The 24,606-nt window shown below is 39.9% G+C and overlaps 2 long non-coding RNA genes across 10 annotated transcripts in view; one reads left to right on the top strand and one right to left on the bottom strand.

The window, feature by feature from the left end:
• Window positions 1–944: 944 nt before the first annotated feature.
• Window positions 945–24,606, bottom strand: part of LOC111926127 (uncharacterized) — a 101,724-nt gene continuing 78,062 nt past the window's right edge. For 6 of the 9 annotated variants that reach the window (XR_015283634.1, XR_015283636.1, XR_015283637.1 and 3 more), the window contains one exon: window positions 12,088–15,150. This is a non-coding gene — a long non-coding RNA (uncharacterized LOC111926127). Of the gene's footprint in view, window positions 1,287–11,714; window positions 15,151–24,606 lie in introns of those variants that run through there. The other 3 variants (XR_015283635.1, XR_015283633.1, XR_015283638.1) reach the window with 2 other exon arrangements.
• On the top strand, window positions 13,385–16,002 carry LOC111926126 (uncharacterized). Its single transcript, XR_002862701.2, has 3 exons — window positions 13,385–13,475; window positions 14,242–14,314; window positions 15,916–16,002. It is a non-coding gene; the product is annotated as an uncharacterized LOC111926126 (long non-coding RNA).

Below are 24,606 nucleotides of genomic sequence, written 5' to 3'. Positions count from 1 at the left end.
AACATGGAGATATTTGGCATTAGGCAAGGCTTTCAAGCTCCAGAGGATCCACAAAGTTCATTATTAGATTGGTTCTTCATTAGCCCAACATCTGGCTCTCAGCTTCTCTCATGGTAGTGCTGTGGTTGGGATGCTACCTCAACTTCATTTTCATAAGCTACACTGTTCAGTGATTTATATCAGTCTGCTTTTAATCACATTATGCCAAAATTAACCAACTGTAATTGTCACCCAGGGTAGGCTGCCTTCTGGAAAGGCCATAAATGAGATTAACTATGAGGCCAGGATGCAGCTGCATGGGTATGAAGTGAAAGAGCAATCTGTGCACTAGCTCGGCCTCTACCCCATTATGTAAGTGAAAGAGCATGGCCCTAATGGGAAGAAAGAAAAACTGAAGTATCTGTGACTTCATGCTTTCTCCACCTTCTCCCTCCAGTTTTCATTGTGTATATCTTTCAGCTGCAGAGAAATGAAAACATCTTAAATTTTGTTTCATTTCTCAACCACTCTGTTTGCAAGCTCAATTAAAATATTTAACTCCAAATCTCAAAGTACTTCTTTTCCTGTCATAATTTCAGTTTGTTAGCAAAAATGCACCCATAAACTCATCATGTTCACATATGTGTGTACAGCATCCAAACCACACAGTGCTCTGCAGTGCAGTAAGAGCTTTTGCATAGCTGGAAGGAGAAGAGGAATGGGATCTGGAAGGTGGGAAACCTTCCGAGCATAACTTTTCCCTTTTTGTGCTTCAGATCCAGCACTGACTGAAGTCAGAAAGTGATCTTCTAACAGCTTCAGTAGGCTTCGGAAGAGGCTCTAACAATGGAGTAGGCAGAAGATACAAGGTTATGACATCATTTTCATACTAGTTGCCAATATTTTTTTTAACTAGGAAATATTAGCAAATGCGATAACACAGTGAAATGTGGTGACAATAGGAATAGTGTTCGTATCTTGTTCATTCAAGTTATGACACAAAGTAGAAAATACAATTAAAACCATGTGGTGATCTTTAAAGTATCTGGCTTTGTTTAAAACTACCCTTTTCTTACAAGATCAAATGTAAAGCATAGTCTTTACAAATTATTTTGTTAATCAGACAATCGTGGCACAAAGATCACTTTAAGCACAAAGCGGAAAGGGAGCCTGGCTTTTGTCCTGCTGCTGCAGAAGTGGAGGAAAAAGAGACTGGAACACAGAAAATAGGAGAAGAGCCTTCCTCTCCCTCTTCAGTGATCTCTCTGCATAAACCAGCTATAGGAGTGGACTCTTGGAGGTCATTCCTGGAGGGAAAAAAAGAGGTTATCATAAGTTAGCTGGCTTTAGAGCTAAAAAGAAAACTACCACATGAGCCTAGACTTGAAATACAACCAATGTAGCCAGTAATCAGTAACAGCTTTCCTCTTCAGTGGGAGATGCAAGAAACCCACAGCACGTTCTCAGCGACAGTTTTGATGCATGCCCTGCTATAAAGCTGTTCAAAGAGAAACTTAGAGACCCAAACTGTTACAGCTATACTCTATACCCTACAGAGCTAGATCCTATAATCCCATTGATGTATCTTCTTTTATTCTTATGGTCAAAGGTCTGCCAGATAAAGACTGATTTATTGTTTATACTTCTATAATTACCGCATGGAATATAAGCCCTTAGATCTAGCAAACACCTCTTCTTGTAACATCACACCTATTCTTTCCTCTTTCTCTTTTCCTGTCTTCTCACATCTTTGCTTCTTGTATCTCGATCCTTTGATGTTCAAACCACTGTCATAATTAACATGTGCCAACTGGTACCCATCCCCATCCTGCTCCTCTGTGAGCAGGAAGGCGGGGAAGCATCACCCACTCACTGTTCTTACCCCACTTGTGTCTTTCTCCTTCATGTGCAGAAAAGGAGTGAGTGGAAACCAGCTGGTGTTTCTACATGTACATGTTCATGGATAATGGGATTTTTCAGCAAAGGTCGGATAGATAGTCCCAGACAAACCCAAAGCATCTTGACGGAGTGTCTACTAACAACAGGCAAAAGCCACCAGCAGAAAATTGTGTCTACAATTTCCCCAAGCCATTGATGGCTCTTCAGTATAGAACAGCAGCAAAAGTGATTGCTGAAGTCATTGTTATTAATATGCCTGCTATCTCGGATGTATCCTTTATGGTCATTATCTAAGGCAGCTCTAGATTTTATTTTATGAGGACCAACGAACAAAACTTTGAAGGAGCTTCCTTTTTCTAGATGGAAGGACGAACTCAATGCAGTGACACTTGGCAGATAAATTTGTAAACTGAAGCTCTGCCAAAGCACTATTGAAAGCTGATCTTCACAACAGAGTAACATTGAGATCTAATTCAGTTATGAGGAAATTACAGATTGTATGACTTTACCTAGACAAAAATGCAATTACTAATTTTGGATGTATGACATTGGATGCAGTTTAGAAAATCATTCTGTAATTGAGGATTTCATATCTGTACACAGAAAAAGTCCCCATCACCGAAGCTCTGAGCAGTCATACACTATTGCTTAAGGGCATGGAATGAATTTTCAAGGACCCCCAGCGCCAAATTAGCTCTGGTTCCTTGGGGCAACTTCTGCTGACTTCTGCTGGAGTAGAAATAGGACAATGCAAAGCAGTTCTTGGAGGACTTCACACAAATTCATGTTGCTCTTCTGGCTTTACCCAGTGAGAACTGCCAAAGGGACAAGTACTGCAAAGGGGGAGCCAAGCACAGCAATTCCAGGCAAGAATGGGCCTAGAATCACACATAAATTAAAAGGTGGACTTTGAAGCCTGAAGCAATTGAGGTGTCCTTATTACTAGATAGCTTATATAGTGTTTGGCTTAGGAAATACCCAGCCCTAGGCATAAGATGCGTCTGATTTTTTTCAGACTAACAAGTTGCTGAAACATAATATCAATTTGAAGGCACAGAAAAACTTTGGTTTAATTTATTCAGTAAAAATGGCACACACAGAGACAGTCACTGAAACTTTTCTGAAATGTTTTGTCGTAATCTAGTCCATAGTGAGAGCCAGTGCATAGACAATTTCTGAAGCTTTTCTGGCCCAGAAAGCAGTGCGTATTTGGCACACATTTGACAAGCATCTTGTATGATCACGTCAAATTACCTTTTGAAATAGATCTTAATTCCAATAGCATGGGCTTACGTCACATGAGAAGTAGACTTTACCACATGGTGTTCAGGATTTGCATTTTGACAAAATTTCATGTATATATCACAGAATCACAGGAAGGCTAAGGATGGAAGGGAACATGGGACATCATCTAGTAAAAAGGTTCAAGCAGGTTCCCTTAGAGCATGTTACTCAGGATTGTGGTCAGAAGGCTTTTGAATATCTCCAGTTATAGAGACTCTACACCCTCTCTGGACAGTCTGTTCCAGTGCTAGGTCACTTGCACAGTAAAGAAGCTCTTCCTTATGTTCAGGTAGAACTTTCTGTCCGTTGCCTCTTGTCTTATTGCTTGGCACTACCAAGAACAGCCTGACTCCTCTTGACTTCCTTCCTTCAGATACTTACAGACACTGATGAGGTCCCCTCTCAGTTGTCTCTTCTCCAGGCTAAGCAGGTCCAGCTTCCTCAACTTCTCCTCATAAGGAAGCAGAAATATATGCAGGCGAAAGCATGTTACAATTTAGTCAATTTCTTCCAATTAGGAAGGTTACCTTTCACAGGTAACCAGTTTATATTGGGAAGTCCTTATTTCCTGACATATATTGCTAATATTTTTCAGTTAGAGTGTTCAAAATACTTATACAAAGTCCTAATCTTTATAGAATCACCTGTCAATTGAGAAGCCTTCTTTTGCATAAGCTCTACTAATTACGACACACTGGCTATCTACCACGACATTTATTGCAGAGGCTCAAGAATTGGTACAAGTTGGTACAGAGCGCCTGAAGTAAATCAGCCACAAGTCCTCCAGGATCTGGCGCAACTCTTGAATCAGACTAATTTTCTCAGCTGAGAATTGTTCCCAAGTCAAAAATAGAGGCTTTGGAGCAAGCACTGCAGACGCATTACTAGCAGAGAGATAATATCAAAATCAATGATGAGTATCCAGCATACGTGATCACTTTATAGTTAAAATATGAAAGAAGGGCTTTTATTAGTTTAGCAGTTGTGAGTAATATTTTCAAGCAATGCCAAATGTGTTACAGATGTTGATAGGAACAGCTGCTGACTTCAGCATGGTCTAATACAGAGCTGAACTACTTTGGAGAAATCCTGATCAGAACTTAGCAGCCAGCCTCCCTGTAAATCACAAACAGCAAAACACTGTAAATAATACCAAGTCAGTCCAAGATCCTACATACAATTCAAGATTTTGGGCAATTTGCTAACTTTTCTGACAGCTGCTTGTGAAGGGCTGAAGCAATGTTCTCCATCTTAAAACAACACAACTTGATGAAAGTCTAGTCTTGGAGCTGCATACAGAACAGGGAATCCTGTTAAAGTGCTGGCAGGGTAATCCATGTGATGTAATAGATGTTATGTACCGCTTTAAACTATGTTGCACATCAAACACTGACTCTATGGAAAAGAAGACACATCATATTCCAGTGCATAATGAAGATGATGCCTTAAATGCAAGGAAGCAAAGAGTGAACACCAGTATAAAATTCACCAAGTCCTCTTGAGCTAACCTGAGAAACCGACTGGTACTGCTTCAAGAAAGAACAGTTTGCCAACTAGGCACAGCAAATGTGACCATTATGGTTGTCCCTCATTCTCTGTAAAGAAGACATAAACGGGATATATTGTCAAGTGTTTTGAGCAGATTTACTTTGACCGTCCTGTCCATGATACAGCTCACCAATTCTACTTGGGACAACGCTCCAGAGACCAATGGAGCTTATCCCAAGGAAACTGTTTTAAAAACCAAATCCAAGTTCTCCATCTTTCCATCTTCAAAGCTGACCTCTTAAAGTCATTGTAACTTTATGTCACATGCATAATTTTTTAAGCAGTCTGTTGAGATAATACATTTCTGATTATTGAAGTAACTTGTGAACTGTGTAAAAGTAACATGACAAAACTAAAACCTAACCTGTCTTCTACATGTCACTCTTAAAATGCTACCTAGATATTGGCTTTTACATCTCTGTAGTTCTGATCTGATTCTCAGCTTATATGGAGGCCTGGAAATACTTTGCTTCAGAATGGAAGAACTGTAATGCACAGTGGAAATTCTTCTGCACATGCACACCTCTGATCCAAATTTTGGGATGTGGAAGGTTTCTTCATAGTCACCTATTTTAAACTCTCAGTAATATATCCTACAGTCTGATTTTTAGGCATTTCAACTTTGCCACTAATAACACTTATTACAGTTTTCATGTGAGCCAGCTCTAATATCAGACACATCCATGTTTTCTATTACACAAGGGAAATATCTGGTGCTAATTAGAAAAGCCTAGATAAATGTCTTGTTGTAAGTCAAACTGTGACAATTATCAATTTTCCAGGTGAGTTCAGGAATGATCAAGAGCATAGCAGGATTCAAAAAGGATTAGAAATATATAAGGATAATAACACAATTATGGTAGATCAGAATAAAAAACAGATGGAAGAGCAGTCATGTATAAGCCCATGAACTGTTTTGGCTTGCAGTACTCCTTAGGCTCAGTGGCTTATTGGTGCTCCAGGCATCACTGGGTGGTTCAGACCATGCAGGACACACTATGGGGCTAAGACTTTCTGGGAAGAAACTCCCGTCTGTAATGTTTTTTTATAAAGATCTATACATTGGACTTCTGGAGAGCAGACTTTGGCTGATTTAGAAGACTTATTTAGAGAGTTCCTTGGAAAGCAGCCCTCAAAAACGAAGGAGTCCAGGAAAGGTGGACATGCTTCAAAACAGAGATCTTGAGGGCACAGGAACAGACTGTCCCTGTGTGCCAAAAGATGAGTTGATGAGGCAAATGTCCAGTCTGGATGGGCAAGGAGGTTTCAATGGAATTTAGGATTAAAAAGAGGATGTATCATCTTAGGAGGAAGGGTCAGGTGTCTCAGGAAGTATTTAAGGGGGTTGCTAGGGCATGTAGGAAAAAAATTAGGGAGGCCAAAGCTCAGTTTGAACTTAGCAACTTTCATAAAGGATAATAAAAAATGTTTTTAGGAATACATTAGTGGTAAAAGAAGGGTAAGACCAACCTTTGTTCTCTGCTGGATGCGGGAGGGAACTTAGTAACTGCAGATGAGGAGAAGATGGAGGTGCTTAACACCTTCTTTGCCTCAGTCTTTAGTGGGAAGACAGCTTGTCCTCAGGAGTTCTTCTGAGTCCTGAGTTCTGTTCTGAGTTGGTAGATGGTGTGAGTGAGCAGAATGGTTTCCCAGGGGGAGGCAGTCAGAGAACTGCTGAGCCTCTTGGATGTTCATAAATCTATGGGACCAGGTGGGATCCATCCCAGGGTGATGAGGGCAGATGAGCTTGCGAAGCCATTCTCCATCATTTACCAGCAGTCCTGGCTCACTGGTGAGGTTCCAGATGACTGGAAGCTGGCCAATGTGACCATTCACAAAAAGGGTAGGAAGGAGGATCCTGGTAATTATAGGCCAGTCAGCCTGACCTCAGTACCTGGTAAGGTTATGGAACAGTTTATACTGAGTGTCATCACTTACAGCATGGCCAGGGTATCAGTCCCAGCCTGCATGGGTTTAGGAGGGGCAGGTCATGTCTGACCAACCTGATCTCCTTTTATGACCAGGTGACTCACCCTGGTGGATGTGGGAAAGGCTGGATGTTGTCTATTTGGACTTCAGCAAGGCCTTTGACGCTGTCTCCCACAGCACACTCCTGGAACAGCTGGCTGCCCATGGCTTGGAGAGGAGCACTCTGTGCTGGGTTCAGAACTGGCTGGATGGCCGGGCCCAGAGAGTGGTGGTGAACAGTGCTGCATCCAGCTGGGGGCCAGTCACCAGTGGTGTTCCTCAGGGATCTGTGCTGGGGCCAGTTCTGTTCAATATTTTTATTGATGACATGATGAGGGTATTGAGTCTTTCATTAGTAAATTTGCAGAGGACACTAAGCTGGGATTGTGTGTCAGTCTGTTGGAAGGGAGGAGGGCTCTGCAAAGAGACCTGGAATGGTTGGATGGATGGGCAGAGTCCAATAAGATGATGTTTAATAAGTCCAAGTGTCAAATCCTGTAGAACCACAATAACCTCCTGCAATGTTACAGGCTGGGGATGGTGTGGCTGGACAGTGCCCAGGCAGAAAGGGACCAGGGGGTGCTGGTGACAGCCAGCTGGACATGAGCCAGCCGTGTGTCCTGGGGGCCAAGAATGCCAATGGCATCCTGGCCTGTATCAGGAATAGTGTGGCCAGCAGGACCAAGGGGGTCATTCTCCCCCTGTACTCAGCACTGGTGAGGTCATACCTTGAGTGCTGTGTCCAGTTCTGGCCCCTCAGTTCAGGAAGGACATTGAGATGCTTGAGCACATCCAGAGGAGGCAACGAGGCTGGTGAGGGGCTTGGATCACAAGCCCTGTGAGGAATGGCTGAGGGAGCTGGGGTTGTTTAGCCTGGGGAAAAGGAGACTCAGAGGTGACCTTATCACTCTCTACAACTTCCTGAAAGGTGGCTGTAGTCAGGTTTGGACTCTTTCTCCAGGCAGCAACTGACAGAATGAGAGGACACGGTCTCAAGCTGCACCAAGGGAAATATAGGTTGGGTATTATGAAAAAGATTTTTACAGAAAGAGTGATAAATTATTTGAATGGTCTGCCTGGGGAGGTGGTGGAGTCACATCCCTGGATGTGTTTAAAAACAGACTGGATGTGGCACTTGGTGCCATGGCTTAGTTGAGGTGTTAAAGCTGGGTTGGACTTGATGATCTTGGAGGTCTCTTCCAACCTAGTCATTATGTTGCTGTTGGATTCTGTTGAATTCTGTTGAATTCTATTATGTATGTTTCTTGGACTTCCAACATCTAGTCAAGCCTAAAAACAAGGTAGTGGAGTTTGCACCATACCAGGTCATGAACAAAAATTAGCTATGCTGAAGGTGTCAGCCAGAAGCAAGATGCAGCAAATCACCTGTGCTGTGACTGTGGAAAAGGAGATTAGCTGATAGCTCGTCCAGATAACTCCACACTTCTGGGGAAAGGAGAAAATTTCAAGGACAAGAGAAGACAGGACTGGGAGAGCCAGTTCTTCAGGCTCACATTCAGCAAAGTGATCTTACATTACAAAACCCACTGTGTTTTAAAGATAATTTCTCTGTAGTGCAGGCTAAACTCTGCTTTACCTATAGGGCCAAGAGACTGCAAACTGGCTCTGCTGGGATAAAATAAAATCATAGATTTGACCCTAAATCTGTATGCTCTGTGTATCTAAGCAAATGACATCTACACTTTGTACTATGGGGGATGACTTTCTTCTCTCAGACAAACCAGGATTCATTAATGTGATGTATAAATAAATACATTTACAATAAAAAAGGAATATTGCAATCCTCTTCAATGAGGAGGGAGTCCCCTTTTCCCAGTTCTCTTACAGTTCCAGGATGAAAAATCCAAGACTCCTTGCCAGAGAAACAACTGTTTTGTTGTTTTATGGGAACTTTGAGTTATTCAGTGAAATTCTGCTGCTGAATAAAAGCAGTTTAAAAGTCTGAAATGTGAAGTCTTAAATTGCAACAGTTCAGAATTTAATTTCTATGCTAAATTTTCTCTAAACTTCAATTTATGACAATGAAAACCAGCTCTATAAAAGGATATATTATCCCACACTAACATAATTAATATTTATGTACATTAAACAGAATAAGAAAAGCTAATGACACAGGAGAGAATATGGAATTACACAACAATTTGGAACTCTCTAACACTCTTATTATGCTCTAAAGAATATGTGGGGTTTGTTGATTGCTATGGAGATGACAGGCTTTATTCATCTCATGAAAATACAGTACATCCTGATAGCATCTACTATGTCATCTTGTCTACTTTGTGCTACTCCATTAACATGACCTCATCCTGCTTACAGAAGAGAAACAGAAGACAGAAAGAGGCGTTTAAGATTCTGTGCTCTTATTCTCATTTGTGAAGGTTTCTAGCTGTGATAGAAACACCTGTCTTCTAAAAACAGGAACAAGAATAGCTCCTCATGTGCATACATTGGAGTGCACACCCACACATTTAATTTATCAACAGCACATCCTATTGCTGTGTCCTCAACTATATATTAGAGACAAATTAAAATAATTCTGCTGAGTAGCTGAACCACTATGTTGCCAGAGATCTAATCAGTGTGTCTGTGCACACTGTGCATATATACATGTGTATGTGACTACATGTACATATCAGAGAGAAGAGAACCCTGAAAGTAGGAATCTATAACACGAGGTGAGCTATAAGGATGCTGCCCTGTGAACTCTCTAAATAGCAGGATACCTGGCAGACATATAAACAGCTTGCATTTTCATGAAAAGAGAGCAAGGAAGGGTAAGAATGATTTCCAGAGTATGGAAATCCACTCTTTGGTTTGGTTTCAGCCCCTCTTGGTGAACCTGTCACGTCTGTTAATTTCAATGACACTTTGGTGGCTGCTGATGCTGAAAAATTAAGAAGATTGATACATTCTGGTATGTAAATGCATATACAAAATTTTCTTTCCTTCAGGAAATATTTATTTTTAAGGAAGATGCAAAAAGACTCCATGCAGCCATTTCCAATAGTATTATCTACCACACCTGCAATGGCTTTCCAAACAAACAGTAAGATGTGATATTGCCATTTTAACATTATCCTTGATATTCTATTTCATAGTCAAAATTTCATAGCCAAAATTTTAAATGCATGGGGTTTTTCCCACTGTTCAATCTCACTGTAGTTTACATAGCTACAAATATCTCTTAAAAGCTTTTAATAAGTATGCAAACGACACAGACCTGAGAGCCTGGGGAAGATTCAGTTACTATAAAGTCTTGAATCACTGTATTTTCACAGGCAGCATCAGCAGATGGTATCAGTCCATATGAAGTGTTCCTGTGAACTCTGTGAACTCAGAATGCATAGTCTTCTCCCTCTCTCCTTTGGGTTCCTTATTATTATCTACAAGGGATATTCACCTGTGCTGCTCTTCCCCTGCACTTTGTTCAGTGCTCTGTTCCCACTCACATTTATCTTCTCTAATTTCCTTCAGGCATTGGTCACATAGTGGAGCATGATGGACTCCACTACGGTGGTCATTGCCATTATACATGAGTTACTGCTCCTAATTTCATTTGCAGCCCTGGTTTATTTATTCGTTCTTTTGCAGGAGCTTTTTTTGCTCTTCTGCCTCAGACCCTACATAGTAATAACTGCAGTTTTAATTTAACAGTTCTGTGCTGGTTAGGAACTTTTACAAACTGATAACTAACTGCATATACTCTGCAAGTACCATTGCCTCTGATGTGAAAGGCAATAACCCTCGAGAGGACCAGAAGAGAGCCTGCTGCGTGCAGCAAGTCCTTGCAGCAGGCAGAGAAAGTATGGCAGAGCTTTAGGTAAAAGCGGGATATAATTAACCATGTTGGAATTTGACCAGGATATCAGGGTTAACACCGCTGCTCCTGTGAGAAGTGTCTTGGGAGTTCCTCAGCAGCAGGCAGCCAGGACCTCTTGTTTCCATCACATTCCAGGCACTACATGACAGCTACCCAAATACACTTTGCCTTAATGAAACAGAAATGCACATATGATACCTACAATTTGGAACCAAGGTATGGACTTTATCCCACAACAGATAATTCAGAGTTGTGAATTATTCAGAGTGAAAAAGGACTTCTGTATTTTGGTTCTGGACCTTATCTATTGTGAAATAGTAATGATGAAATCCATCACTGGTGAAGCTGTGCAGCTCACAGGATTCTTGAACAACTCTATGTGCTTGTGGTTGACTCTAAGTCTAGAGGTGGGTATTTCTTGCATTAGGCTTTTATGCACTGCCTCCAAATGCTGTTTGGAAAGAGCTGTGGTCACGGACTTTTCACAGCTCTCCAGGCTGCATATGGAGATTGATGTGCAGGCAGAAGTCCCAGTACTTACAGCATTCCAGAAGACTCACCCAGATGCTTCCTCTGCATGTGCTTTTCAACTACTTATGTTTCTATCTTAAATGAGCTGCTCTAGCTCTTGCACTATGAGCTAGTTGCCTTCCTGAGGCCTTTTCTAGCCCCAGGTTTTTATTACTTTCCTGTGAGTCATGCATACCATGGATTGATACAGCTCCGCCCTGCCCAGGAAGACTGCAGTGACAAACAGCTGCTGGTGATGGGAGGAATGAAGCTTCTTTAATTCCTACAGTAAATCTCTGCTTGCTACCAGCAACAACCAGAGAGTTATGGAAAAGTGGCCAAGAATTTTTCACTGATTAGTGTATGGACTGAGAGATTTGCTGTATGCCAATGTTTTGCATAACCCAAAATTATTAAATTGGGTGAACTGTATTCACTTAGGTTCAAATTAGTACATTTGTCACCAGAAATTTCCAAACAATTACATTATTCCTCCCACAGACAAGAGATTGTGAACACTGGCAAAGTTTAGACCTTCCTATTTCATACGTTTCCATATGTTGGGCATGGAAGAGAAACATATAATTTCTTTCCCAAATGTATTCCCTCCTGTGTAATGTGAATGTATTACGTGTAATCATATTCCAAGGCAATAAGATTAGACAAATTACTGTACTCTAAAAAGTGACATTAAAAATTGCCTCTCCATCTTTATTAGCTTACCTTTTCTCAGTCAAATATATTTGGCGTACAAGAAAAATAATGTTTTTCATTCTGACCTCAGGCTTCCCAAATTCAAACAGAGCTATGGGTCAACAGCTGAATGAGAAAAGGTTTGTCAGAATGATTCAGATCCTTTTTGACACCTCAACATCTTCAAATTACTGCTTATGTCAGGCATAAGTGAAAGGCTGGGAACAAGCACATGGTTCAGATGATGATCTGTGCACAGGAATTCAAATAACTCTGATCCACTCCATGTGAAATGAAAAAGGAACATAACTTTTTTTTTTGTCACTGTAGTTACAGCGAAAGAGTAAAACAAGAGTCAGCCAATGTAATGAGTTAGAAATGTTTTATATTAGCTTTACATAGCAGAGTGAATGCGAATCTTTTCTTCATGTTTTTTGCCAAAAGATGTTTTGGAGACTATCTGTAGGCAACACATACCAGGCAAAGTGATTTTGCTACATGGTTATTAAAAAACAATACTGCCACAATTGCTTGGCTAGAAAGGGCTGTACAGAAGCTGTCTTCCTTCTGATGGCTTTGGGCAGCAGCAGAAGTAAGGAATACCACATGGGCTTCTGTGTAATTTCAAACCTGACAGTTCTCCCTCCAACTGGCAGGAGCCCAGGAGCAGCTTTCCAGGCCTGTCTGGGTCCTGAAGAAGGATGTGTTTGGTAGAAAAATGAAATTATCTCCTTTTCAGCTTCATGGTAATTTTAATAAAGTGTTAATAGAGCTGAGCATGTAGGCTTTGACCTTGAAATTACCGTTGGCCACAAGATGAAGAGCAAAAATAAGATATCTGTAAAGTGGCACATGCAAGACGATTCACAACAACCCACAGATGCAGCTTCATTTAGAGGCAGCCATCTCCTGATGTGCTTGAGCTAGCTCCCCGTTTCTGGGCACAGAGAGGTATGTATGGTTGCTGCAGCTTTGCTGCAGGTCTGGGGACCCTTCATGAAACCTGCAGGTAGGGGACATCCTGTTCCATCCTCTAGCTGTGGGGCACTGGGACCTGAAACTGTGACTACAGAGAGAGACGTTTGCTCTAGAGTTAGGGAAAAAAGCAATTAAGAAAAAGTCATATTGAATCAAAGGTAACAAATAAGTAGCCAAAATAGAGCAGCTCCTGCTGATGGAGGAGATGGTGGCCAGTTCCACACAGTTCCACACCACTGCCACGGCACTGCTTTACACTGTGAATGGGCTGTTTGTGCTTCTTCAAGCTTGGTGGCTTTGAACAAGAGACACAATTGGAGGGACTGTTTCTGGCAGGCTTTGGCTGTGGCTGAAGGCAGATGTCCCAGCTGGTGGGAGACACCTGGTGGGTCAGTGGAGCAGAAACGTGAGGGTGGGACAGCCTGGTTGCCATCACTGCTGCTGGCAGGTGTGGGGTGCCACAGCTGCCCCTTCTCACACAGGCAAATTCACCAGTCTCACATGCAACCAGGTGATGGCAAAGCTCTCCAACCTGGCTGGAAATGGCTGGATGGCAACCCTTGAAGTAGACCATAGAAATGCTGCTTCATAGAGGCCATGTGTTCTATTCTGTTTCATAGCAACCAGCCCATGGCTGGAACTCAATAAGCTTTAGCTACCATGAGCTGTTTTGTGCCTTCCATCGGGACTCTTTCTCTATGCTTTAGCTTTTGTTTTTCCATCTCCTGGGCATCAACAGAAAGCTGTAAACAGGAGGATCTGGGCTGAGCACCAGGTGGGAAAACAGGAGCTCTCCAATGGTGGTCCATGCCCTCTGTTGTGGTGCAAGCATGACATCATATCAACTTTCACTTGTAAAAGTGGGAATAATACTCACTTCCCCCTTCTCATAATCAGTCTGTTTGCACAGTGCTGGGAAATTCTAAAATTGAGCTTAATGACATTTCTTTCCTGGAAATCCCCAGGATGACAGTACATCAGCAAAAAAGTATTGACATGGTCTGGGTACCTCCTGATGTGTTGTGACAGGAGGCTTCACTGCTCACGATACTGTCACAGCCCAGGTAACTGGCACAGCAAGGGCAAATGAACAAAATACACAGGATAGGGAATTTTTTGGTTATTGAGTAAATTGGAGAAACTCAGTCCACAGAACTACTTTTCAGGAGGAATATTGTGATGAGAAATTTTGTTCCCCGATTGTTTTATGTAAAACATTTGTTGAAAATTAAAACAACTTAATTTGAAATAGGTCACAGGCAGTCTGAGCAAGTAAGTGAACTGTGTTTTAACAAAGTGTAATTACATCAACTCACAGATGGCGTTCTGAGTTTTGGAAAGCTTGTTCTTCCTTAAGGTTTAGCACTTGGGATTAAAGACAGTACAGTATAACTTAAAAGATTTAAGAATTATACTCTAGGAAGTCATGCTGTAATAAGCTTTAGATCAACAGTTCATATAGCATCATGGGATTCTTAGACCCCCAAGAGAAAGAGTCCTAATACACTGTAACCTGCAACTTTCCCCTTGAAATGTCTTAGTTCTGCAAAGCAATAAACCAGTCTGGACTAAGTTACTGAAGGTCTTTGAAGTACTGGAAGACCCATAAATAAGGTGAGTACTTTGGAAGGGGGGGCTCATTTTGTGGTGTACATATACAACTATTTCATAGTCAAGTTGATTTGTAGCTGCCTGTATGTCAGTTTCCTGGGAGCAATAAATCTTCATTCAAGCAAAACTAAAATGTCACCAGTATTTATTTCACGCATTTTTTACCCCATCAGGAGAAGCAAAAGTCAGCATTCATGTAAACTTCTATGCCCAACTTGCAGCTCTGTGCTAAAACTATGCTTCATAGTATGAAATTTTTGTAAATCTAAAATGTAAACATTGGGTAACAGATGTACCATTGCATGGCCAAAAAAGAGCGGTAACTGTCACTGGAGAAATAAAACTGAGTTATTGTTTCCAGTTTCAAAAGAACAGCAACAAGTCTAAAAAACTATATGTGATCTTTGTTCTTTTTTCCCCCTCAGACACCTGCACTCATCTAATGTTTCACTGAGCCCTGAAAAATAAATGCATAGCTTCACTCTCCTAATCCATGTGGCTCCAGAGACCACTGTTACATGAGAACTTAAACTGATGATGCTGAGCGTCCTAGGGGCAGCTTAATCTTTTTTAATTCAAATCAACTGAGTCCCATGTGGCGCTAGGATGATACTCTATATGCTGCAATCAGACTGACCTAGACTTCTTGTGCTCTAAATGATTAATGAAACTGCCTCCTAGTTTGTTTCTATGGTGATCCGAAACTTGACACGATGTAGGAATCTGCCATTCATGCTGAATGAAACGAGAAGGAGATAGCCCAGGAACAAAACTCCATCAGTTGTACAGAGAGGGCTCAATTTTAAGTCATTAGTCTCCTTGTACTTGGGTTGTTGACTCTGCAAAATAAGAGTGAGATAAAATATCCAAGTTAATATAGCTTTAATTGGGTAGTTTACTAGTAAATTGTTTCAGTATTAGAAAAAGGGGTTACTCTGAAAAGAGCTTTCTAAGTTTTCTTTCAATGGGCAAATGTGGGACAATATTAGAACAAGTTTTCAGTTTCCTATAGAGAAGCTGATTCAACTGTGAAAGCCTTTAATGCAGCCTGCGATGCCTTTAAATAGTGTAAATAATGCCCTAAGAAAAATTAAAATCAAAACTTAGGAAAAAAAGAAATCTGTGTTCTGTTTTTATTGAGTCCATGAAGAAAACTTCTTGTGTCCTGCATTTTGGTACTGCCATTTCAAATAAGGAGTGATTTACTTCACTACACTGCTTTGAGACTTTCAAAGCAAATAAATTACTTTCAATTTCATTTCCAGAGGGAGCACATTACCAGACTTTTAAATATTTTAGGTAGTCCTGGAACCACTGATGAATATCTTTAGACACACTTAGGTCTATCTATAGTGCTAAGGTAAAAAACACTTGAAAAATAATCAGCAAATCAGTGTAGCTGCCACACCAGCCACAACACCATGAAGCCCAGATCAAAAAATCTGCCTGAATTTTTGCTCAGAGAGCCAGGGTAGCCATGAAGCTATTGCTAAATTGTAGGCAGTGCTGGCATTAGTTAGTTACTGAAGTTGACTTGGTTGTGCTACTGCTGTAGCTTGAGTGTATTTAGAGTAGGCCTCATCTTTGCTCTTTTCTATTTCCAGGCAAACACATTTGAGCCCTTGTTGAGCCAAACCTCAAAAACCATCTAAAGATGTGCAAAAGCAAAGGTTTTCTGAAGATAGGGAGAGCAGTGGAGTCCTACAAGCTCTGGGATAATTTGAGGTGCTCTTTCTGCCTCTGTCACTTAACACTGCCTTTGTTGCCTCCCTTCCAAACACTGCTTTTTGTCCTTTCACCACATCCTGTCTCTCCACCAACACAGTGAGAGATGCTGCTGCTCTTTTCCCTTCCATGTCTGTTTAAAGGGAACACTGTTGGCTGTGTGTTTGCCTCTGGTGAGGCTACTCCAGTACTGATCTCACTGCATCTCTCAACAGCTTTTCAGGAGGGCATAGCACACCCAAATCATCTCATCGCTTCATCTGGAATCAATCACAGAAGGTCCACTGATGTCAAGAAAACTATGCTCATTTGCATCAGCACGTGACCTGGTCCTATCTCTTTGTGATCTTTAGATCAACAGTGCTCCCATTGGGATTCATGATCTCAGAGGAATCTAAACGCACTTTCTAATCTATTTAACCAGTGTCTGCCATTTTTCTTTCCTATCATAAAAATCATTGTGGCTACTGGCCCAAATTCATAACAGTGCAAATTCTTTTGATATGAATCTGAGGCATTTTTCTTGATATTGCACCCTGCATTCCAAGACTTAGCAGGGGGTCTAACTGGTACTGTATTTCTTAATAAATCAGTTACCTTTGCAGATGTAAAATATTGCATGTCCAGAATTTTGAAGGGAATCTGAAGTACTTAGTATTTTCAGATAAGACTTGATAGACATTGTCCCTGTATTTCTTCAGCTGTTTTTGAAAATCCTTGTTTATGTAATTGCCACATGAAGATATTATGGTGCAATGGTTTGCATTTTTACCAAGTTTTATTTCCTAGGATTAGACAATATTGTAAGTACTTCAATTACCATTTTTAGAAGAAAAGGCAGAGAGAAACAGAAATTCTTTAGGATTCCCCAGACAACAAAATCTACTATGCTGCGCCCAGATTCTATTTTTGAGACAATTCTCTTATGAGGGAAGAGTTTGAATTTGCTTAGAATATCTTTGATTAGTAATAATAATTCTGTAAGTACATGTCTCATTGGGGTTCTTAGGAGGATTACTGGAAAAAACAGTAATATTCCCTGGGAAAAAAAAAGGTTTTGTTTGTTTTTGCAAGAAACAGAGAGAAAAAGTTTTCAAACAGAATAAGAATATTTGACAGCTGTACAGGTCTCTTTGGAAGTACGTGAGTTCCTGTGATGCCTGTTTGGGAGAAGCTTCCCTTCATGGGTTTCTGCATACTAGGCCTTTGAGTTCTGTTTATTTTGCTTCACTCTAATGAAAATAATTTGTCAGACCAGTGGAAGAGGGACAGTGGCAGTCTTCTTATCAGGGCCCTCAACTGGGATGCAGGAGACCCATGTTCAAGTCACTGCTTCAAAACATACGGGCCAAATTCCTGCAGTTTGTGTCTGTAGAACAGCACTTCTCAGATGAGGATTCAGTGACCATAATGATCACAGGCCCTGTCTTTTTGTATATAAAACCACCCAGGAAGGAGGTGAGAAATTGAACAGCATTGAGTCAATTATTTTGGCTCATGTCCTTTTTTGGAGGTAAGCCTGCATGACAAACCTTTGTGTCTTCTGCTACTGCCATTCCAGGGAAGCAGCCTGCTTCCTGGGAGGGTGAACTTAGCACAGTCCTAATTTCTCTATGTTTGTGTCCTTTCCAAGCAATTAAACCTGAGCTTCTAGGGCAAAAATTAAGAACTTTTTTACATTTGTGAGCAGCGGAATCACCTTGCTGAGGATTCTGCCAGGGCCGCCAGGTGAATTTGATGTCACCTGCCAGAAGCCATGCTACCAGAAATTTTCATTCTCTGAACTTAAGTCTCAGGCTCATTTTGGAATAAAACAGTGCATTGATCAATGTATCAGTGGGACTCTGCTTCTTACATGTGGAACATTTTTGGGAAACAAAGGCTTTGCATCCTCTCAGTCAGGAGAATGCTCACTCTCCTGGCAAATGGTTCACAACCATTGTGGCAAGAGCCACAAGCTCTGCTGGGAGACTTTAGGAGACTTCATGCCAGTATTTGAAGAAAATTAAGTCCTGTGATTCTCATGGGAACAGAAAATACCTGTTTCCAGTTCAAGGAGACAGTGCCAGAATGCAGACATGAAGAACAAAGTCCAAACAGGACTCTAATGGTAATGCCAATGATCCCTTAAATCTTCATGGCAGGAATGCGTCTTGTTACAATGGCTCCAGTAATATTTTCCCTGAGACAAGGATAATTTCCATTATTCTAATGTTTCTGTCTATATCTTCTGAAGACTATGTGTGCAGAGGGGGAGGGCACATCTTCATTTTTGTGAGTAGTGACAAGTGTTGAGGTATCAGTTTGAAATCACTCACAACTGGAATATACTTAAAATCCTGTAAATCTGAGGAACCAGTAATCACATATGAGTACAGAAAGTGTCAGTCTTGTTAGGAGAGGACATTTTATACCTTTTTTTTGTACAGAGTGGCTCCTGCCTGCACCCATTGGCAGCTGAGGGATAGCCTGTGTTAGCACATGGACTTAGAGAACAGCATGAGGATTTGTGATGACTAATTATTTGAATATGAATCAACAATGCAATGCTGTGGCAAAACAAGGCAAATACTCAGCATTGAGTCACATTAATAAGAATGTCACGCATTAAAGAAATGAGGTAATTATTCTGGTCTACTTCACTTGATAAGACTCTTTTGGAATGCTGCATGCTGTTGTGAACACCACATTAAGAAAGAAATACATACTAATTAGAGAACTCAGAAGAGAACAACAAAAATGAGAAATGATTTGGAAAATAACCCTTGTGTGTATGACTGTTCATAAACACATGAAGTGCCATAAAAAAAGAAGCAATTATTCTTATTTTCTTAATTCTATGCTAATACAGTCATTAAGTACAGAAGAAATTGAAATGGACAATGCCAGGGTTACAGGCTGAAATGCAGCACAGAAACAATACTTCCGGAGAAAGAGGTCAAAAAACCTCTTGGTATCACCATTTGTAGAAACAAACTGAACAAGCCTGAACAGTAGAAATGGGATTTCATTCTCCAAATGTTCCTGAGGTTTCCAAAATTAACTTCATGTCAAATCAGAAAATGTCTGCATTCTCTGTAGAGGAAAATCCTATGAAAATGGCACATTAAATAAAAGCTTTCTGTTTGATACATGTATATAAAATGAAATTATTTCCTATTTCATGCTATAATGAAAAGTGATGTGGAAAGGAAAAACCAAAACAATTATCCTAAAGGTGACAAAATGGAATATGTCCACAATATCCTCAAACATGAAAAGGAGATTTAAAAAGAATCAAAAGCATGATACCATAGAGTAATTTCAACTTTCAGTAGAATATTATTTTTAAATTAAGTGAATGATTTATTTTATCTTATTTTATGGTACCTAATTTATTTTTTGAGCCACCTTTGTGAGTCACATGGTCATCAGGGAAGATTTAGGATATGTATTTCCTGTTTTGAGACTTGTAAAGTTATTGTATAGCAAGGGAAACAAAGGAAGGTCTCTGAGGGTTGCTCTTGAAATTAGAAGGTGCTTTTGGAGACAGTACTCTCTACTTCCAGTTTTTAACAATTTATTTCTAGTACTTGTAAAATACCTGAGAAAGAACACACATCTAAAATTCGTGCAGTGCTGTTGATCAAACAAGCAATTTAACATACACTGTGTTAGTTTTCAGCAGTAAAACTGTCCAATTTAAAATCTCATTGTGGCTTTTTATATCTATGTAGGAAAAAGATGATTTTTAGAAATTTCCACTATAAGCTACTAGAACAAACATTGAGAAGGACAATATAGCTGTATAAGACATATACTGGATGCTGCTTTTTGGCCCTCATGGTTAGTTCTCTGAGTGTGGCACTCAGCCTTTGCAGCCCTGGGGATATCAGTAACACAAAGATTGCCCCATGCCAGCTGCAATGACCTGCACCCTACAGCTCTATCTATCACATAAAAATGTACTGCTCTGCTACTGTCACTTTTCTCAGCTCCATCTCAGTATCTCTCTTCAGGTTTCCTGCCGACTGACAATGTCAGTTACAACATTTCACACAATTTTTCTTCTCTGTGTGTGAAATTACATATCCAAGAACTGTGAAAAGAGAATCAGCAGGTTTCTGGTGCTCTTTCTCTATAAGAAGAACTAGCCACCATCTAAGAAAGCAGCACAAGGCAATAGCTCCAGGGAAAAAATCTATGAATACTTGTTCACATTTTAAAACACATCTGTTATGATTCTCTTCAAACTATTTCTTGTTAGAAAAGAAGGCCCACAGACACTACTTACTTTAAGCAATTTTAAAAGATATTAACAGAGAGTAATTCCTAAATTCTTAATTTTCAGTATTTTGACTGGAAAGATGATTCTAAGAATAACATTTATCCCGACAATTCCAAATTTTACATACTGCTTACTGACAATATACAGACTAAGAATTATTTACCTGATAATTTCACTCAAGTAAATATGGAAGGTTTATAAACAACACACAGGACAAAAAGGAGAAAAAATGTATTTACGGACAACTATTATCTTATTTCTTCTGCTCAGTAAGTAAAGAAAAAGTAAAAAGTAAAAGTAAAAGTACAAGTTAAAAGTAAAAGTAAAAGTAAAAGTAAAAGTAAAAGTAAAAGTAAAAGTAAAAGTAAAAGTAAAAGTAAAAGTAAAAGTAAAAGTAAAAGTAAAAGTGGGATAGATGTTATAGCCACAGACCCATGGCTTTTTCCTCTATGTCACTGATTTAGGAGAAAGACAGTAACTTATTCACCAAAATACAGCCAACCCATTTTCATTAGGTTCAGTGAACACATTGCACAGCTATTTTTCCTGAGGTATGAGGGAGAGGCCAGGTGAGGGTACTAAGCATGGTGAAGATATTTGGAATCCCTTGCCATGTCTTGCATCTCTGGCTTGTTTTTTTGAGTCACTGGGATTATGCCCTTTGAGCCACAGCTCCCAGCGATGGGGCTACGAGTGAGACATGCAGTCCACACGTACATTTTCTCACATGCTTCCCAAAGTACCCCCAAACAGCCAACAAAGAAAAGGAAGATCAACATGAGCAAATCCAATTTACAGTTAGTTAGAGATGGAACAAGGATTTACTCCAAAAACTTCCTTTCTGCTTGTAAAGCAGCAACCAAACTCCCACCCAGGAGGCATTCATGCCATCTACTTCAAATGCTTGCACAGAAATACCCATGGTGAAAGGGAATTTTGTATATTCTTTTTTTCTCCCATTAATGTAATTGAACATTTGGGAAACAAGGACAAGAGACAGCTTCTTACTGATTGCAAGAACTTATTCTGGGGGTGTTTGACTGAAATCTGAAGAAAGAAAACATTTGCTCATGAAGGAATACAGTGGAAATGGAAATGCTTGTGCCGTGCTGATACCCTGTCTGTAATGTATCAAGCGAGAATTGATAAAAATGAGTGCCACATAACAATTGCCCCCACTTTAAATAATTTTACAGTAATTAATTCCTATTAATGTAAATTTGATTTTGTGTAAGTTTTAAAATTGTATTTCTTGCTAGTGTTTGTTCTTTTCTTTGCCCATTTCCTAAGCAGTCCCTGCCACTAAAACAATGTTCTTATGTCTAAATTATGCTGCTCTTAGCATCAAATTTCAGGCAGTTTTTAATTATGAAAAATTAAGTATGTAACTTAGAGCTTCCCCAGGATAATCTCTGCATATGTTACCAGGATTTAACACACAAATAAGTCTTGCAGTCCTTGGAAGAGATCTGTGGGCTGTATTTTTACATTAATAAACTGTTCTTGTACACTTTCTCCAGTCTATTAACATGAACAGTCTCTTCTTTAGAACTAGACACAAAAGTCCTCTCTGATTTTATCTGACTGTCATGGTGATCCATTTAATATATTGTCTGCTTTGTAACAGTTTATGTCCATGTCCTAGAAAGTGGTAAAGAGGTTTTTATTTTTATTAGCAACAAACACAGTCAATGGGAGTTTCATATCATACTGTGGGTTTCTTTCCCTTGCAGGGAACTGAAGGGTAAAGCAGAACTGCAGGAGAATTGATACCCTTCCTAAACATTCTTGTTTAAGTTATTGTCCTGGGGACATTAAGTGTTCAAGTGCCACAGGTAGCACTATAATATCTCTAGAAACAAATAAATATTTTAAACCCCAGAAACCCATTCAAGTTACAGGTGACCTGACACACTGTACTGGTAGATTTTCATAATGGGTTCCAAGATTTGGACTTTCAAACCCAGTTTAGCCAGGGCTTGTATCCAAAAGTCAATCCAGGAAGGAAAGGTATATGTCAGTCTTGTTTTCTAGCATGTCCTATTCACTGAAGAATTTTTATTTTGCCTTTTGAAAACAGTGAGACAATTATGAGTTTTAATTTTGTATCTGTTCACTTTTATACATGGGTGTCCAGCCTTGAAAGGCCATTCTCTATAACGACTAATGTTTAATCTTTTAAATGTGAGCTATTGCTGCAGACTACCATGCTTCTGTGCTGTGTAGGATCAAACTACTTGGCAGGGCAGCAGATTTGATTTGCACTAGGAAAAGGATATTATGCATATAAAATTTCACAGTTCGTTTTACATCCTAATCATCAGAAGCCCTTATTTGAGGTCTGAACCAGAGGGATTTGCTGCTCAGAAAATCAGTGTATCCAATATCAAAATATTTCAAAAAGTTAATTTCATTTCATCCTTCCAAAGTCAGTTAATGAAAGGTGCAATTCTAGTGAATAGTCTTTGGTCACAAAACTCTGAGTCCTCTTTAGTTTCATTAAGAAAGTGAATAAATGTAATGTTAGATGCTGACATTTAAGGGTCACTGCACTCCTATACATTGCAATAGAATGGATACCCATTAAAAATATTGTAAGACTAAGCCTGCAAAGGGTGAATCAGAAGCTGAGGATGCTCAGGCCTCCTTAGGGGCTACTGATTTCTACAATCTCTAATGACTCAGCTCTGCTCTTCTAATGCTCATGTTCTCCATTTTGTTGTGACTACTCCTTGCTCCTGGCTCATTGTGAGCTCCACAGAGATCAAAACCCTGCCTCCAGGGATGTGCCTGAACCCATATTCATTTCCACTGAAGAAACAATGAATATTGTCAGAAAAATCCCTACTACTCAAAATTAGGTGAGGGAATGTCCTCTTTTTCCTTTGTTGAGGTGGTTCAGAAGCAAAGTGATACGCAAACTCTGTGAGGCAGACCTGTCAGCATTTTTCTTCATGGTTACAGCCAGGAAAAAAAAGAGCAGAGTACTTGGATGAGATTAATCTGTCATGGCAAGGGTATTTATTTTATTTACCTAAATCTTGGTTCTCCCACCTCTTCTCTGTACAGCTGTGGACCACTATTGGTATATCTTTCTTTATTTATAACATTCTGAAGTAAAATATCTTTAATGTTGCTAATTTTTGGACCTGAGTGTGTCTGAGACACTGTGCCACTGGCAGAGTGCAGTTTGGTCTTCTAGTAGAACCCACGCAACTTTAGAGTCAGCAAAGGCTTAAACTGCTGCACCCCCACGCTGGGTTCAAGGTGCTGCAGACCTTAAGCTGATGCAGAGGGTGACAATCATACTGCCTCAGGTCTGCTCTTTTGCCCACATTAGTGAGTGTCTTCACTGTGGCTGCTGAACTCATCCCGTCCCCAGAATCCCCCAATGTCTCACTGAAGGATGTGTAAAAGTTGCTGGAATATATGTTCCATTTTTATAAAGAAAATGAAAAAGCTTCAGTCTTAGTTCTGTGTTGGTGCTCTGTTCATGTGTTACTCACCCACTGTGAACTCAGCACCTCAGGGTGCTCAGGCTATCTTCTTACTGCTGCCACTGTCCTCATGAGTAACAAAACCCCCTTCATTGTTCAGAGCTCTCCACCCAAAATTCTCCTCAGAGAACTGAACCTCTGAGTCCAATCCTTAGTTAGAGTCCTCTTAAACCATGCACGAAAGTGGCAAGGGGAAGCTGAGAGTTGGATGCCAACCTGAGAGTCAGCATGGACTTCCAGTAAAATCACAGGCAAATCACTTCATATTCAGTTGTTCTATCTGTACTGATTCTCTCTGAACTCTGAAGACCATGACTGAGACATGAATGCAGTCATCAAACCTGAGTACCAGCCTTAATAAAACCCTAACTGAGAAAAAAGCCATTAAAACCTAACTAATATCCATACTTTGGCACATACTTATGGAAAATTATTAGCATTTTAATTATAATAAGATAATTCATGTTTTTAAAATGTCAAAATAATAAAATTTGATTGTTATGATTAATTCAGTTTTAAATCACAATCCCACTGTGATTAAGTTAAACGGTGTGGGTCTTGATACAGTCATTTAGTAAGGTCAGTTAAATCCTAGATGCATTTAAAACTGCAAATTGCAGAATTTGTTTTATCATAACATCTAGTTCCAAAAACCAGAGTGTTGCAGAAAAAATTTACTTATTATATGCAGAGTTTTAATAGTTTCCAGATAGTTCTCTATACCTTTGGCATAATTTAAGTCTCTAAACTTCCCTAGATATTGTGGTGCACAAGAATAAGTTGATCAAGATAAATAAATCCATAAA

Source organism: Cyanistes caeruleus, chromosome 2 (assembly GCF_971803275.1).
Source record: "Cyanistes caeruleus chromosome 2, bCyaCae1.hap1.1, whole genome shotgun sequence".
In the NCBI taxonomy this organism is placed as follows: domain Eukaryota; kingdom Metazoa; phylum Chordata; class Aves; order Passeriformes; family Paridae; genus Cyanistes; species Cyanistes caeruleus.
Note: the sequence above shows the minus strand (reverse complement) of the source record. Positions and strands in the feature narration are given on the sequence as shown.